This window comes from Mustela erminea, chromosome 3 (assembly GCF_009829155.1).
Source record: "Mustela erminea isolate mMusErm1 chromosome 3, mMusErm1.Pri, whole genome shotgun sequence".
Classification (NCBI taxonomy): domain Eukaryota; kingdom Metazoa; phylum Chordata; class Mammalia; order Carnivora; family Mustelidae; genus Mustela; species Mustela erminea.
In genome coordinates this window covers 132,750,663-132,769,417 of record NC_045616.1, presented here as the reverse complement: position 1 = coordinate 132,769,417, position 18,755 = coordinate 132,750,663, and the positions used below count along the sequence as shown (strand labels likewise).

The 18,755-nt window shown below is 36.4% G+C and overlaps 1 pseudogene; it reads right to left on the bottom strand.

The window, feature by feature from the left end:
- The window catches only part of LOC116586948, a 250,271-nt pseudogene that overhangs the window by 76,120 nt on the left and 155,396 nt on the right, over positions 1-18,755 (bottom strand).

Genomic DNA, 18,755 nt, shown 5'->3' with positions numbered 1-18,755 from the left:
ACTACATAAAATATATACATCTTATATAACTATTACATAGAAAACATTATTTCAATATTGTTTCATTCATCTAATTGTACTTAATACAATGTTTAGTTTTTAAAATGTTGCTAATTTTAAATATTTTTATTTTTAAATCGTGCTTTTGTAACTTGATGTACATATACGCACAATATCACAAAAGATAATTTCACCAAAAATAACCAGAGTTCACATTTTAACATTTCTGCATGTATCTCCATAGTCATGTAGTTTTTATGTAATAAAATTATATTGCACATACCAATGTATACTGAGATTTTTCATATAGTTATGTATTTCAATTGGACAATCTGCAGCCCACTGGCAAATTGGGCCTGCTGCCTATGTTTGTAAATAAAGTTGAATTGGAACACACCACGCTCACTCACTTATACAGTGTCCATGGCTATTTTCCTGCTACAGTTGCAGAGTTCAGTAGTGGCAAGAGACCATCTTATGGTCTGCAAAGCCTTAAATATGTACTATCTCGCCCTTTATTTTAAAAAGTTTGGGGTACCTAAGTGGCTCAGTCAGTTAAACCTCTGACTTTGGCTCAGGTCATGACCTCCGGGTCCTGAGCTCCCAGGACCCTGCGTTTCCCTCTTCCTCTCCCTCGGCACCTTGCTCCACTCATGCTTGCTCTCTCTCTCTCCTCTCAAATAAATAAAAATCTTGAAACTTTAATTACAAAGCAAAATATTGATTCTGTGTAGGGGCACCTGGCTGGCTCAGTCGGTAGAGGATATGACTCTCAGTCTTGGGGTTGTCGGTTCTGCCCACTTAAGGGGCAGAAATAACTTAAAAAGTACCAAAAAAATCCTTAAAAATAAATAAGTAAAATAAAATTCATGGCACATTCAGAGAATATGAAATAGCATAACCAATATTGAGTATAATATAAAGATGCCATGTCTACACATGCAAGCATTCAAATTTCACATGTTCTACAAAGTATTCTCTTGCTTTATTGTTATGAAGAGTAAGTTGATATAGCACATTCATAGTTTGTAAACTCTTCTACAAATCTCCCTCATATTTTTGTGACAATGTGATTTGATAAAAACACATTTAAAGAGGAAGAAAAGGAAGAGGTCCTACATAATCCTTCCTCAAAATATTTATCAATGACAATATTAAAAACCTAAATATGTGGATTAGTATAGGGGTAGGGGAAGACTGGAGAGGTCACTCAGGACCCCAGTTTATCCCAAATTATACTTTTTTTTCAGTTCTACAGAATAAAATCAGGAATGTCAAAAATAAAATACAATGATGGGATGCACACCAAGATTTATACTATGTTATTAGTAATAAGATGTTTTTTAAAGGTTTTATTTATTTGACAGAGAGACAGCTAGAGAGAAAATACAAGCTGCGTACATGGGAGAGGGAGAAGCAGGCTTCCTGCTGATCATGACCTGAGCCAAAGGCAGACCCTTAAAGATTGAGCCACCTAGGCGCCCCAGTAAAATATATGACGTTATGTTTACTTTTTACATGAACTAAAGTAATAAATATAGAGTCTGAATCTTCCATATTTGGATAAATTACCTATTATTGAGACTTTCTAACTCTGTTAAGTACCTATAGGCTGATGAAAATCATTTTATAAGATAAAAAATATATCCTACTACACCATGTTTAAACAAATTATTATATATGTGCCTCTCTCACATTCAGATTTTGATGAGGATCCTTGGCTTTATAACTTCCTATAACCTTATATATAATTTTTTTCATGATATTAATAACCAGAGAGTAATATGTGATAAAGGCAAGGAGGGGACTCACGTAGGCATACAGAGGCTGGACAGGAAAGCAAGGATCAAGGTTACTGATCAGGCAACATGTGCAGGATGTTAAACTGTCATCCACATCCTTAGAGTTAAGATTATGGAATTATTTATAATGAGCAGGGCAATTAACTTAACCTTGAGAATGGGTGTGTCATCTTTTCATAATTTGTGTGAGTGTCGACATTTTGAAAACCGTAACTTCCCGATGATGACAAACACAAAGATAAGTAAGCATTCTATTTGCTTATTAAAAAATTCACTAAGTATAATCAATAACACAAACCAATACGAAAGAGGAGGACTGAAGCTCTACTTTCCTTCTCTACGTCTTCTCATTTTCTCCTTACTCTTTTATTTATATCACTGATATTTAGGAGAAAAGGTGAATTCAGGGCACAGATGAGCCAGTCACACCATGCTTCTGGTTTATTCTATCAGACATACTTCTTTAATTCATCACAAGATGTGCTGCAAACTGACCCAGAAAGCATTACCAAAGAGGACAGCTGAGGTTAGATGGGTCATAAATAATTATAAACAAATGAATTGTTTACTTAGCCTGTAATGTTTGGGGAGTCAGTTATGCTCCAATTTTCAAAGCCCTGCAGTGACCCAACCGGTCTGCCACCAGATTCCTCTCCTTACGCAAATCGCAAATCGCAGGTTCTTACTGCATCACACTCCTGTCCCACAGCTAACGCTTTTCCGCTCCTCATATGTTATGCGTCGCTAATTTGAAAGAGAGCACAGCAGGAACGAACTCATCAATAAATCACCTTAATGTCAGATCCAATTGTGTGGTAGTGCCCTGGAGCAATATATCCAGGACTTGGTAAATGGTCTAGCTGTGCCAGTACCTCAGAGCGCGTGGAGGAAGCCATTTTACATATGCACATTTACATAATGCATTTCCTAGTATATAAAGAGAAGCATTAGTCTTGTTGGTTATTTAATGTCACTTAAATACTCTCATGACCTGAAAGAAAGACAAGTTCATTTGTTCTGTAAGGTCTAGAGAGTACGGGCTCCCAAGATCATTCTGGAGATACTGTGGGTAACAGTGAATTTTAAAGCACCCTCCACATTATCTTAGAGCCCCTGCTTTCATCAGAGGCTTGCCTCTCACTCCTCGTCACCTCACCTCATATACTAAGCCTACTTTTTACCTGCATTTTACTAGATGCATACTACTTTTATTTTAAATATTTTTGCTGGTTGAAAAAATAATTCAAACATTACAGAAGTGAATAAAGGAAATTATTAGTTCTTCCCATGGCTCCTGCCACCACCACCCACCTTTGTCACAATGCCCATCCTCAGGGGAGGAGGGAAGCCTGCTCAACAGATTGTTATAAAAACACCACAAATTTTGGAACCTACACACACATAACATGTAGTTTTAAATATTTCAATAAAAATTATATCATCCTGTTGTACTTCTTAAATATTTACTTAACCATATGTCACAGGTAGTACCTCTGGAGCCACCTCATTTTCTTGAGCAGCAATATAATATTCCTTTGTTTGACTATAATGCTATCTATTTAACCAACCCCTCATAAAGAATATTTTTATTGTTTCCAATTCTTTAATTCTATACCAATGCTGCAATAAAGATCTTTGTTCATATATGTCAGCACAGTATTGGTGGTCATTTATACAGTGTTTACTATCTTCCTGGCGCTGTTATAAGTACTTCATTTATTCAATCATAACAACTGTTTGAATTCAGTATTACTATTAGTTTGTTTAGAATTAGAAGGGGAGGGGGGGAAAGGAGTCACAGAAAAAGCAATTATCTCACATAGATACTAAGTAACAGAGCCAGAATTCTAACTGGGCTTTCTGGCACTCAAACCAAACTCCTAACCACTGGGTGCACTGCCTCTAAGTGCCTTTGCTTTTGGTGAAAATTCATAATTTAAAAATTCATCTGTTTTATTCTGGGCATGTTTAGACCCTTATTACTACCCCATTTTCAGATTAAATTCTCCTCCTTGATACCAAGCTTGGGTGAACAAATCATTCTCTTTTTATATTCCAATTCCTTGTTCTCAGCCCCGACTTCATTCTCCCACTCCAGAATTCCAACCCTGCTTTAGATTTAGGCCACCCATAGCCTTGGCTGGAAAACTAAATAAAAATTTAACATAGTCATCAATATAATGAGCTGTGAACAGCTGGTGTCAGTTATAATTAAGTACTTAGAGAAAACCATGAATATTTAGGACACTAGTCCTGTCTTTGTTATGGAATCATTGACCTGAACTTAATATATAGGTTTATGACCTTAGACCTCTATTTCTTTCCCCACACAATGAAGACATTTACCTAAATTACCACTGAGATCTCTTTCAGTACTAGGTTTCAGTAATAAGTCTCTAGATTTCCTGATTTAATTATTCAGATGTCAGTTATCCAATTTGTAGGTTTCTCCTGAACCTATGAACCAGAATCCACCTAATCATCTCAGTCATCATGAACATCAAAATAAGTAATGCAAAGAGGGCATCAATTCTAACTTGACTGATCTGATAGAACTGAAGATCACTGTAAATAGATCAGGTTCCTTAATTCTAGGTATCTCTTCATATTAAGTAGCTGTAAAGGATTAATTTTTTTAAACAGAGTAGGTTCACATAACACAATGTGTGGTACATGGTACTTAGTTAATGCAGTATTCAGTGCACGAAAGTTGAATTCTATTGAATTCTATCCAAACATTATTTAAGACCAAAACTTATTAATCACAGGTAAGGCCGAGTACATCTCTCATTGTTGTTATCTTAACAACTGAGCTACTGCAACTACTCAAATTTATCAGCTATTCTTTTCCATTGAAATAAATTGTAGCAAAAAAGTAAAATATCAGGATCCATGGAAAGTTATGTACAACCTTGGATGTCAGAGAGAATAAAACTTTCAGACAATGTGAAAAAGGAAATGGCCTGTGAATAAGTGACTCAAACACACATTGGAGAAAAGAATTATTTAACCCATATAAAATTAAGATCAAGTCCACTCTTTGAGCCACTATTTTATGACTATCATAAAATAAGTTGAGTTACATAGTTTCACTTGAGGAATAGTACTCTGATGACAAATTGGCTTAAAATGCCCCATTTCTCTTTCTGGTCCTCATGACCATAAAAAAACTTTTTCAGGCAAATAATTTCTAGTTTTAGGTGACTCGATCTCTTTTCCTTCATACTAACAACTCAATTAGGTTTCATAAATTACTGAAGGAAGAAGAGATTCCAAAGCACTCATAGCTCAGAATATGAAATATACATTGGTTTCACTTTTAAAGCACTAATTTGTTAAATTTTTTCTTCTTCTTCCCATTACCTTGTCAGGTTTCATAAAGTACTAATTTTATTCGCCATGTAACATAGACGGTGGAACGTTTTTTTTTTTCTTTTTTAATCAACTAACAGTTTAAGGGTGTGAATAAGCAGAGCTCCAAGGAAAATTTTTTTTAGTCAAAATGAAACAATTCTATTCTAGAACCTCAATTTCCAAACACCAAGGTATAAAAGCAGAAACAGTCCCCAATAATCAATCCCCAAGATCTATAATAATCAATAGTCTCTCCGTATGAGCATATTTTTTTAATCACCTAGGGGAAAATCCTACTCTAAGACTATTACTGTCTTATTTTCTTATTTATTGGGCCCACTTCAAGGTTTGTAATCCTATATTCCATAGCTTCGGGTTAAAGACCCCTGGTGCTCTGGAGCAGTCTGAAATATTTGTGATCATGGCCTGTAGCGAGATATACCTTTGGCATCACACACACACACACACACACAGAGGCAAGAAAAGACATAGTTTAAAGCTATTCTTCTTATACATAATGCAGTCTGGTTTTGGGGGGGCTTTTGTTGTTGTTCTAATCCATTTCATTTTTTTAAAATTCTGGACAGAACACATATATTTATTTTACAATTATCAGTGGAATATGAAGTTTGGGAAAACACTGTTGGAGTAGACAACAGGGCTGTTTCATGTTATTCATTAAAAAACGAAAGTTTCTTTCTCCATACATCAAAACTTTTTAATAAAAGTCTTTTAGAATTTTGCTCTTTGTATTTTTTTTTTTTTCATGGTAATCTCCCTTTCTTTTTTTTTTTTTTTTTAATTTTTTTTATTTTTTTTTATTTCCAGCATAACAGTATTCATTATTTTTGCACCACACCCCGTGCTCCATGCAATCCGTGCCCTCTATAATACCCACCACCTGGTACCCCAACCTCCCACCCCCCGTCCCTTCAAAACCCTCAGATTGTTTTTCAGAGTCCATAGTCTCTCATGGTTCACCTCCCCTTCCAATTTCCCCCAATTGTGGATTTTCACGTCTCCTGTTGCACTGAACCATAACGATGTATTCATTGATTATTTCATTTTCATTATTCTTTTGACTGAATGACCTGGTAAAGATTGAGTCAAATCCTATAATACAACATCCTTACCTCAAGCTATCAGACAAAGTAGACACATTAGCCAGGTTATTAGCTACTAAATGTGATTTGGCTCAGTAGGTGTGCATTAGTCACACATTTCCCATAGTCACCTACCACATGGAATACAATCTCCAGATATGCCAGGGGTGCTCCCCACTGTACGAGCTAAATCTTAACAGAGGGCATTTTCATCCCCACACAACCCCTTAATCCCAACAAAAACCAGTTTTATTACCTGTCCCTCATTGGGCTCTGGGCTTGTTTGTCAGAGTGGCATTGTGTATGTACTAAGATTTCCAAGTTCTAACTGACAGGTATTTTAAGAATAGAGTTGCTACAGTGGCAGAAGGTAAATCGAGTCTTTCAGTGCCCCAAATCTTTCAATCCTATTCTCAGCTCTTTCTCCTCTGCTTAATGGTGGCCCCCTCTCCTCCTACATACAACTCCCTTTTACACCATTTCTCCTTTGTCTCCCTCTAGCATGTCTTTGTAAGATTCATTCAAACTAAATTACCCACTATCAAAATGCAAATATTCCATGAGAAATACAAATGTGAATTTTTAGGAATAAGAGAGCACATAAGGATGTTTAAATCAGAAAGTAGGCTCATGAGTTTTTGGACAGATTTGTATCATATATTTAAAACACAACAACAACAACAACCACAACAAACCTCTCTATCCCATTATACATATCAAAAACTAAAGTTATTTATCAATGAAAGTAAATAAATCTCACTGGGTTGGATAGACAACAGTTTTTCACAATTGAAATCGGTGCTAGGCTTTGCAAGTTAAGAGACAGCAATGTGATTACATCATTATTGTGTTATTATTTACTTCTCTTGCCTCCAAATGAGAGTTTTATAAGAACAATTGCATTTTAAATATACTAATACGGAAGAATGTTCAGACAAGTGAAAATTTAAATTTTCATTAATTTCAGTTTAAAAATAAGGGGACTTACATTGTTTTGCCTTGTTCCTTCTAGGGAATTTGTATAAAAGAAAAATTTCTAGATGATCCAAATTTATTTTAATTAGGCTTTTGTATGTGGGTATTAAAAATTCACTTATTTGGACACTTAGGTGGCTCAGTGGGTTAAAGCCTCTTCCTTTGGCTCAGGTCATGATCCCAGGGTCATGGGATCCAGCATGGGGTTCTCTGCTCGGCAGAGAGCCTACTCCCCACCCCCCACCCTCGCCTGCCTCTCTGCCTACTTGTGATCTCTCTGCCAAATAAATAAAATCTTTAAAAAAAATTCACTTATTTAACATATATTCACAAAGTACCTACTAACTGTCAGCAATTTTTTTTAAAAACACTAAGGAAACACCAAGGAACAAGATTAGGAAGCACTACTGTACTTGGAGAACACAGTAAATAAACATCTTATTTCAACATATATACTTGAAATTAAATATTGTCATTCTCACTATCACTAATACATGTTCATTGTAGAAAAAAGCAGAAATGCGTCAAGAGTAACAATGCTATGTGCTTTAAGCATAAACGGTAATGTATGTCAATTATTTCTCAATAAACTGGAGAGGGGGAATTCTGTGTTGTTTTAAGCTACTAAATATGTGGTTAATTTGTTATAGTAGCAATAGATAATGAATATACTATTCTACCTCCCAATAAAATAAAAACATCTCTAATCTTACCATCCATGGATAATCGTGTAAAAGTGTGAGTAGATATCATTTTATCCTTCTTTGTATGTATGTAGATACAGCGGTATGAATTTAAGATTATTAAATCTGAGTGGGGGCACATGGATAGCTCAGTAGGTTAAGCCTCTGCCTTCGGCTCAGGTCATGATCCCAGGGTCCTGGGATTGAGCCCCGAGTTGGGCTCTCTGCTCGGCGGGGAGCCTGCTTCCCCCTCTCTCTCTGCCTGCCTCTCTGCCTACTTGTGATCTCTGTCTGTCAAATAAATAAATAAAATCTTAAAAAAAAAAGATTATGCTGAATGTTCTATTTTTAACATCTTGTATTTCAAACCCAACATCTCATTTTGACTATCTTCTTATGTTTGTAAACAATCTTCTAAAAGAATTGTAACGGCTAGGGACGCCTGGGTGGCTCAGGTGGTTGAGCGGCTGCCTTTGGCTCAGGTCATGATCCCAGCGTCCTGGGATGGAGTCCCGCATCGGGCTCCTTGCTTGGCAGGGAGCCTGCTTCTCCCTCTGCCTCTGCCTGCCTCTCTGTCTGCCTGCGCTCGCTTGCTCTCTCTCCCTCTATCCCTGACAAATAAATAAATAAAATCTTTAAAAAAGAAAAAAAAGAATTGTAACGGCTAATACTATTCCACTGAATAGTTCTACTGCAGTTTAATGCCCTACATTTGAATAATTGTGTTGCCCTGAATCTTTACTAATAGTCACATATACCAAATGATTAATGGGACAGCTTACCTTCTGAGAGTTAGACTGATTTTCTTGAAGATACTATTTTCATAGCTTAAAGAGCCAAAATTTCACGAAACAATCAAGGATTTATTGTTTTGAGGTGGCATTTATTTTCCTATGCTAACTCTAGGGTATGTAGCTTTTCCTTAGATAAAAGATTTACCTTTTCCATTTCTCCAGAATGAGTATTCTGAGCCTAAATCATAAATGACTAATATAAACATTATTGCTATCTTTGTATATAAACTTACATAAAAATGGTTTCAATTGCCTTCTGAATTTTTCACCAGTTAACATGATCTACCTTTTTGATGTTGAAGCCAGAATTACAAATTTTTTTTCATGTTTCATAGCATAAGTATTCTTATACAAACATTACTATTTCCTTAGGATAAAGGCCTTGATGAAATTACTGAATCCAAAGGCACGCATGTGTTTAAAGCCTTTATTCTTCATAGCATCCCCAGTTTCTTTGTACAAACGTGTTGTTCAGACACAAAACCAATGCTAAAAGATTTCCAGGAAAACTGCTTGCATCAAAAGTAAAGAAAACTACTTTTGATGCTCAGATCTGCAAACAGCTAGGTTTCTCTGGGGGTTTTCTGGCTTTATAGTTCCCTCAAAGGCAAAATGGGAGTCTTAGTTATAGAGGATCCCATCATGTAATGCTTTGAAAAGAAGGTGGAAGATTTTATGTTCTAAGCAGTATAATAAGGAGCTAGGATTAAATATATTTCTTAAAACAGTTGGCAGTCTCATGTTGAATCTATTCAGGGAGAAGTTACAAATATGCCTCTACTAAAATCTCTTATCTTATTAAAGCATATTTCCTTCTCAAATGTTTACCATGCAGGAAAAAGAAGGGTTGGACCTATTAGCAAATTTTGTGCATTGCTCATTTCCCTAATTATTAATGAATATTGTTCTTCCACATCACAAATTCATTTCTGAACCCATAATTAAATGACTAATAAATATAAGGTTTTGTATCCAGTAAAGGAAATAACCAAATAATTTCCTATATTTGATGGCATTTAGGTTTATTAAAAGCAAATGACCTCATTCTTCCTGAGGCTGGCATCAGGGTGCCCTGGAGAGAAGGGGTGGGAGAAAGTTGGTCATTCTTTGGTTAGGATTTTAAGTATGACACACCAAAATTTACTTTTTGTAAAAGAAACCTTGGGAACAAAAATGCCAGTTATTAACTGAAAGAGGAAGTTGCTAATTTGTTAAACACAAAGAAATACAATGACTTGATACCTAATATGTGGAGAAATTCCCTTAATAAAAGTTGAACTTAGGCCCTTTCTCTGCTCCACGAAACAGTTACCATAGCTGACTATTTCCTTCATTTCCAAAACTTGGGAATTTCTTTGTTTCTTAGTGGATTATTCTCACTGGAATGGTCTCATAGATGAAGTATTTTTTTCTTACAGTTTTCTTGTGGAAAAAAAAAAAAAGTCCTATATATGTTAGATATGTTCTCAGGTGACCAAAATTCTAAGTGTCACAAATCCTATTACTCAGTAATTGTAATGGGTGAATTCTCACAACAACAGCACGTGTGGTTTGATTCTGCAATAAAATCAAATATTTGAAGAGAGTGAATACACCTTTTTAATGTGTGCAGATTTTGAGTTTATGGATCCTGAAGAGGAGGAGCATGTTCTGTAGTTTGGATTGTTATCAGAGTCTATGAACATACCACCTTGAACACGCCTGTTCTCGTCTGGATTGGTATCAGAATCTCCTGGGGAACTCAATAAAAATACAAAGGTCCAGGGGTGTCTGGGTGGCTCAGTGGGTTAAAGCCTCTGCCTTCAGCTCAGGTCATGATCTTGGGGTCCTGGGATCAAGCCCCACATCAGGCTCTCTGCTCCATGGGGAGCCTGCTTCCTCCTCTCTCTCTGCCTGCCTCTCTGCCTACTTGTGATCTCTGTCTGTCAAATAAATAAAATCTTTTAAAACAAAAAACAAAAACAAAGGTCCAACCTCTTCATCTCCAGTGAGGTTCGGACACTAGCTCTCCAGTTAATTCTGTTACACACTGAAGTTGGAGCACCACTACTCTAGAACCTTGTTTTTAAGTTATTGTTGCTGTTGTTGAATGTCCCATGAAAAACCTGAAGACCTCCTAAAATGCATTTTCTGAGCTGCATTTTCAGTTCCACGTGAACTGGCATGGGGTGTAAAAATGTATACCTCCAGCAAGCACCCAGGTAATGCCTGTGCTCTAGTCCACAGATCATATTTTGAGCTGTAAGGCAGAGTCTGGGGCATGGTTTACACCCCTTTACATAAAACATCTGCCTTGAGCCAATATGAATAAAAATTTTCCACTTCCAGCAGCACTTGCCTAGGAGATAGGAAAACTGACTGTTGTGTTTTATCACAGCTGGCTCTGAACAACTGAAGTTTCCCTGAACTTTGAGTGACCTGGATGCCAGATCTTTCCTGGACCAAAGTGAAGACACTTTTCCTGAACTACAAAAAAATGAGACTATTTTAACTAAGCATACACAGACCTACAGACTCATCCTGCCCTCTCAGAGTGCCAGTTTTCTACGCTCAGTGTCATCACAAACTCCTCTTCTCTAGCATATAAAATCCCGACTTTTCTCCTTCAGCAAAGGACGCGGTGAATCAAATTTCTTCACTGACATATGTTCTCTTCCCTGGCAAGTTAATGGTTTAGACTTGCTTTGCTGTGGTTGTTAATTTTGTTCTGGAGGTTTCTGCTTTATTTTTTAACACTAGTTTTAAGTCACTGTTTTTCCATAAAATCCCTGTTAAACATATTATGCCTTTCTCAAATCATGTCTGTCTAGGAAACTGTCCTTTCCATCACCCCCCGCACACACACACTCAAAAAAGAAACAAAAACAACTTTGCTGTAGTTTTATCATGTAATAAAGTTCTCATCCCTGCCCAGCTGGGGCAATGTGACTATACTCCACTCCGTGCCTGCACCAGCCCTCATTCTTTGCCTCTGGTATACACCTACCCCATGACAGGCCATCTGTGGATTTACATCTTGGCTTCTCCACTGCAAAATGAGCACCTTGAAAATAAGGACCATATTCTATTGTTGTTTTTGTTAAGATGTATTTATTTATTTTAGAGAAAGTATGCAAGCAAGCAGGGGGAGTGGAAAAGGAAGAGAGAAGGAATCCTAAAGCAGACTCCCTGTTGAGCATGGAGCTTGCCCTGGACTCCATCCCAGAACCCCGAGTTCATGACCTGAGCCTAAATCAACAGTTGGCCACTTAATTGACTGAGCCACTGAGGCATCCCATAATTTGTTATTTTTGTCACTGTTTTTATATATGTATCTCTGTTGAAGTGAAATGGGTCGCGGTAAAGAGTGGCTATCCTCTTGTTACTTGGCACATCAGAATTCAAAAAACACTTTTATATGCATTATATGATGGTTGTGACAGCTAGGAAAGATTTTATGTTGTCAATAAGAAAACTAAAACTTAGAGAAGATAAATGATAACCTCCAGGTCACATGTAATTAAATGTCAGAAAGAAGACCTAATCTATACCTTTTTCCTATAGAAACACATTAATCCATCTTCAACCACAGTAATACACAGAAATTTTCTTACCAATTTTTACTTTTAATTTCTTACCAAGATAAGGTAAAAAAAAAAAAATCATGGGAGAATAAGATGAAACCCAGATGAGATTTGATGAGGCATAATGTTTTCCAAAAACACTAAGCACAGTGGAAGCAGAGCTAGCTAGAAGAGAAAGAGGTATATGGAAGAAATCCCAATATGCATGGAAAGATTAAAACAGAGCAGAAGAAGAGAGATCCTAACCATTGCTAAGAAGTCAAGGAGGGTTTCAGCCTGAGTTGCTAGCAAGAGCTTGTTTAGGCTTCAGTACACTTCCTGTTCTTGGAAGTCCATCTTGCAGCTGTAGAATTTGTTTGCTCACTGATTTTTGTTTGTGTGTTTTAAAGCAGGTAAAGCTAACTTCCATTTGTAACATTGTGGGTAGACTATATATTTTTGAAGTCATCCAACTATAGAATACTTAAAGATAATTGGTACAATGTAAGAAAACTTTTTTTTTCTTTTTTTGTAATGAAAAGCCAAGCTCACAGGAAACTAACAGAATACCCTGAGAGAAAAGAAAGAGGGAGAGAGGAAGAGAGGAAAAGAGAGAAATAGGGTTCGGGGATGCGGGGAGAAGAAGGAGAAGAGGAAGAGGAGGAAGAAGGAGAAGGGGAAGAAGAAGAAGAAAAAGAAAAAAAAATACTGGAATTGCAGTAGTGGGCAGACTCGAGAGAGATGGATTTACCCAGGGGTATCTGTCAGTAGCAGAAACTTAGTGCTTTGTTTTAGAGGATTGTTCAGAGAAAAAAGAGAGGGAAAAATGGCCATGAGTTCTTTGGGTAAGCCAGAGGAAAAATTATCCACTTCTGAAAAAAGAGTGACAGCAAAGAAACCTAGGAGTGTCTGCTTCAGCTCCAGGTGAGGGAAACCATCTCCCCTGAGGATCAGCAGGATCCTTGTGGACCAGCAGTTGAATGCATACTAACTATTCGGTCAGTATGGGACCAAAAGACTCCAAACCAAGAAATGGACTTCACATAGTTCTGAATTTAATATTCTGGGCATCTGGCAAAAGCAAAACCAAACAGTACATGCCATCAAACCAAAGTTGCCAAATTATTTTTTTTTTAAAGTCCCTAAGAGGAGCTAGCAGAAACAAAAACAGCACAATTAGATTTGTAAGCATTTTAGTACTTAAAATTATTAGAATCAAAACACAAAATAAGTATGTTTTAAATTGGGAAACAAAAGAAGAAAATAAAATGAGCAAAAAAAAAAAAAAACAAGCAAAAAACAAAACAGCAGATGAACTAAATAGATCAAATTTACAGGAAAAGAAAATTGATGTGGGAAATTGATTACAAATGGACTCAATTCTTCATCCCTCCCTATAATCATGCCTTCTGCAATGTGACTTTGCAGATCTTCCCATCAAATGGTGAGGCTTAGTTCCCCAATCTTCTAGTCTGAGACTGGCGTTCTGATCAGCTTTGGTCAATAAGATGCAGCAGAGGGAAAGGGTGCAGGTCTGATTCACCCATTAGGCATTGGAGTCACAAAGTCCAAGACCCACCACACTTGTAGAGGTCCCCCAAGAATGTTTTAATATTATTTTTTAAAGTGGGATAAAGAAGAATATAACAAATCTGTAGTAATGAATCCAGTCTGGATTATACTCATATTTATGCCAAGGCAGTTGTAAAATATAATTTTTAATACTTTTTTATGGAGTAAGGCCCACAAAGGCAAAAATGCCTAGGGTTCTCAATGTTAGCCTAGGTCTGGGTCAGCTTTGTGTGTTTCTACCTTTTCTATTGTAACCCTGTCACCACCATGAGATTATTTATAGGCTAACCTGTTAGAGGAGGAGAGATGACTTAGAACAGAGCTGAGTCATCCCAGCTGAGCCCCCGATACTATAGCAGAAATCAGACCAAATCAGCACAGGCCACAGAGTCAACACAGAGCTGCCTGTAGACACAAAAGTGAACTCAATAGAGGCAGTAGGATCAGTCTGCTGACCTGGTCCATGACCAATACTACATGCTAGTTATTATAAGCCACTGAGTTTGGGGGTAGTTTGTTATGCAGCAATAACAAACTGCTACAGTTAATGAAGGAAAGAAAAATTCCTAGAATGAAACCAAGAGAGACAAAGTGAAATAATAGACCCAAAATCATGGGAGGTAAGAACGAAAGGCTTAAAATACATCCGGTGGAGTTCCATATGGCAACAGGAGAGAAACTATATTGAAATGGTGATGACTTAATTTTTCAGAGTTGATGAAGAACTTGGATGATAAGTTCAAGAAGGACAAGCAGCAGAATAAAAGGAACCCTTATTTAGATACATTAAAGTGAAATAGTAAAACATCAAAAATAAAATATATTTAAAGCAACCAGAAAAAAGTTTACCAAGAACTGACAATGACAAAAAGGTATGACATTATATGAAGCTTTCCGTAATCACTGTGTAGGTGCAAAGTCTATGCAAATTCTAAATATTCTACTTACTCTTCCCTGATCATCTAACCCTGGGAAGGTTTTCTCTCTCTTCTGGTTATCAGCACACTCTGCAAGAGCCCTGCATACAGCATGTGTCCCATCATTTTTAGTATCATCATTTGCGTGTGGGCCCAAACTTTTTATTTAATATGGAAAAGTACTTTTTTTATTCAAAAGCATATTGAAAATAATAGCAATATTAATACTTTCCTATTTACTTTTATGATGGTCGGCTTATCAAAATATTGTTAAGTCTTTTCATATTTTTCAACAGTACTGACCTTGGAAAAAACCTTAAAAGATTTAATTGGCCCAGTATTTTACCAACACTCCCCAGTTCATATATTTAAAACATATTACTATTCTAGTTAATTGCTATTACATCAATCAAGAATGTAAATAAAGTAAGCAGTAGAACACATCTAGAAGGGATGCTTTTAAAAATTTCATTATTTAAGGGGACCCCTGTGTGTGTCAGTGAGTTGAGTGACCGGCTTTTGATTTCAGCCCAGGTCATGATCTCAAAATTGTGAGACAGAGGCCAAAGTCAGGCTCCACACTCAGCCTGGAGTCTGCTTGTCCCTCTCCGCTGGTTCCCTTGTTCTCTCTCTCTCTCATTGTTTCTCCCTCAAATAAATAAATAAAATCTTTAAAAATTTTTCATTATATAAGATTTAATATGTGTTTTATACAAACACAAACTTCCTATCTTCCCAATGTGTTTATTTTGCTATTTTGGATAGATAAGTACTCACTTCCTACATTCTTATGGGCATGGAAATGCTATTCACAGCTATGCCATAGAGTACCTCATGATTACCTTTCTTTTCTTGGATATTCCGCCCACCCCTCCCCAACCCGGAGATTTTAATAGACCTTATTTTTAAAGTAGTTTTAAGTTCACAACAAAATTGAGCAAAATAACGGTCTTTCCTTTGTTGAAATGCTTCATGTTTTTATAATTCAGACCCAAGATCTTCCTAATGTGTTTACATACCCTCTCCATACATCTAAGCACATTAATTATTCTATCAGTTATACAATTTTGAAGAAACTTCTCCTGAACTCATGACTTCTATCTTGACTACTGCTTTCTATGGTGACTAAACAATCCTCTAGGTCAAAGACTATATTTTTTGTCTTTGAAGTCCTTACTGTCAGCATGGTGACATGCATACTGTGAGCCTTCAGTAAACTGTGAAATAAATGATGACCCTACCATACAAGGAAAGCCAATGGAAAAGACGCTGCGTAACTGAGCTATTTACGCAAATAATCCAATCAACTGATCACAGAGAGAGCTTAGATCATCCCCAGACTGTAGGCCTATGGCTGCTTCAGCAGGGTGTCCCGGATCTGGGACTTTGTCTCAACTATCAATTCAGTCCAGCAACTGGCAACTCCATTCATTTAATTGATCTTCATTTGGGTACATATAGCTACTGCCTATGACATACTTGTTTGAATTGACAACTAGAAGATCATTCAGTAAGCTTCTTATCTAACAGTCTTCCCCTTTTACATAAACAATGAAAAAACAAAGCATGTAAGTACAAATATATTATCATTGTTGCACACATATCAATGTCCCTGAAAAGAATTGATGCAGATGATTTGATGTCCCAAAATCAAGAGAGAGAATCTCATTTCCTTCAGCTTGATTGGAAACTGCCCCACAGATCAAATGTACTAGTATCTGAGAAATGCTATTATATAATTATTTTATGGATTTTGTGTTTTTTTCATCTCACTGTAGAAAATACTGCACTTATATTAGAAGTAATACAATAGAAAAAGCAATGCACAGATAGAGTCCTGGAGGAAACCCAGCTGGAGGTGGAAACCCAGCTCTGAAATCTATTCATAAAAGCTTAGCAAATGCCTACTTCCTCTGTCTCTGCTTTCCCTTATAAAAAATAATGATAATAATGATCCTTACTTCAAGGATTGCTTGGATTATATGATGTGACAAAGACTATAATAACATTTTATAAATCTTAATGCACATGGAAAATACAAAATATCTTTTCATTCTATATTTAGATATAATCATAGGTTAAGGATTTACAACATACATAAGAAAATAATAAAAGGCCACAGAGAGCAAAATACTGTAGGGTGACAACAAACAGTCATGGTTAATAACCATGGGATCTGGAGACAGTCTACCCTAGGTTCAAATCCTAGCTCTAGCACATACTGGCTGAGTGACTGTAAGTAAATTATATATCTTCTCTTTTCTCAGTATTCTTATTGTAAAATGGGAATAATAATAATAGTATTCACCCCATAGGGACATAAAGTTAAATAAGTGTGTGAAGCATATAGCCTAGTGTCTAATATATGGAAATCATACAATAAAGATTAGATATTTTCCATCATAATACTGCTGCTCAACACGAGCAGTAATTGGTATTAGGGTTTAATTTACCTTAATTCTTCTGCCAAATTCTACTATTCTAAGGGCCTGTTTTATAGTTACAGGGAAACATACAGTTATTCCATTAAATCTTTGATGACACATTATAAAAACATATAATTTTTAGCTAAAAAAATTTTAGAGGTGATTTATCTAACATATTTTGCAGATAAGGAAACTGAGGCATAGTGAGTACATCTACTTGATTAAGATCATAGAGAGTTAGTGGCAGAGTTTAGAGTAGAATCCAGGATCTTGGTGTCTAAGAACCATAGCATACTGCCTTCCAGATACCTCTAATTATCTTCAAAGATGTATAAGATCTATGTTATAAAAATTACTAGTACATACCCTGCCTTATCAGTCGATGGACTTTTTCTGTGTTTGCTGATTATAATGTAAAAGAATGCAAACTACCATGTATTATATGTACATATGTATATGTGTTATATATGCACAAATGGTAAGATCAAAAACGTACATTTTATTACAATTATCTGTTGCCAACTACTGGAGGTAGAGATCCCTTGAGAAATTTAAACAATAAATCATTATGTATTTTCAATTAGGTGATGTAACTTCTTTTCATTTTAAATTCTGAGATACTACTAAATCCACTTAGACTTTAACTACAGTTTTGAATTCTGATAACCCCCATCTGAATTGTGAGTACAAAAATAGGTAGCTTTGCTCTTACCCTATAATCTACCCTACTGTTTTCTTCTAGGTCGGATTTTTAGTATCATTCCTATACAAAACTAATAAAATTAAATAGAACAAAAACAAAAAGAGAGATAATCAGAAAACAATAACATCTAAGGGGCCTCAATAGTTTCCCAGACTTGAGTAATTTCTATCTGGCCAAAAGAACCCATATAACCCCTAAACATTTCTGCTCAAATAACCGAGTTTCCTGCCAGGAAGATGGCAGAATATCCATCCCTAGAAACTGTGAACCAGGATACCTGCCCCACCACAGTCTTCTGTAGACCTCCTGCCTGCCCCTGTTGCTGGGGGAATGAGCAGAGACTGAAGAAAGCAAACAGTGAGGAGAGAGAGCACTTACTCAATCCATTCATGCTGCCTCATGGAAATTCCTTGATGTTTATTTTGATCCAATTTTATTTGGATACCATGTGATGGAGACCTGGAGGAGGAAAAACCAAAACAATGTGTACTGAGCTCCACATCTCTCCGAGGGCATTTTTGAATCTTTGAAATCTCTTAGGAAAGTGCTGAAAAATAGAGTTCCTTGTTGAGAAATGAAAGCAGTACCATAATTTTTCCATTTGTAGTTCCATAAATTAAGTATACTCTTGAATTGTGACTAAACAATCAGTTAATCTAGGTAAGGAAATAGGTTCTTTGCTATCTTCTTTCCTGATCTGCCAATGGGAACCTCAGTAAAGCAGAACCAAAACTTACCCTAGTGCTTTTCCTACTCAGCATGGTCCAGCTCCTGGATCGGAAATGTATGCTCTCTCCTGAGCCCCAGTGCACTTTGTCTCTCATGTCTTCCACGTACTAGTCTTTTGTCATAAATTTCTCTTGAGTTCAGCTAATAGTTAATGT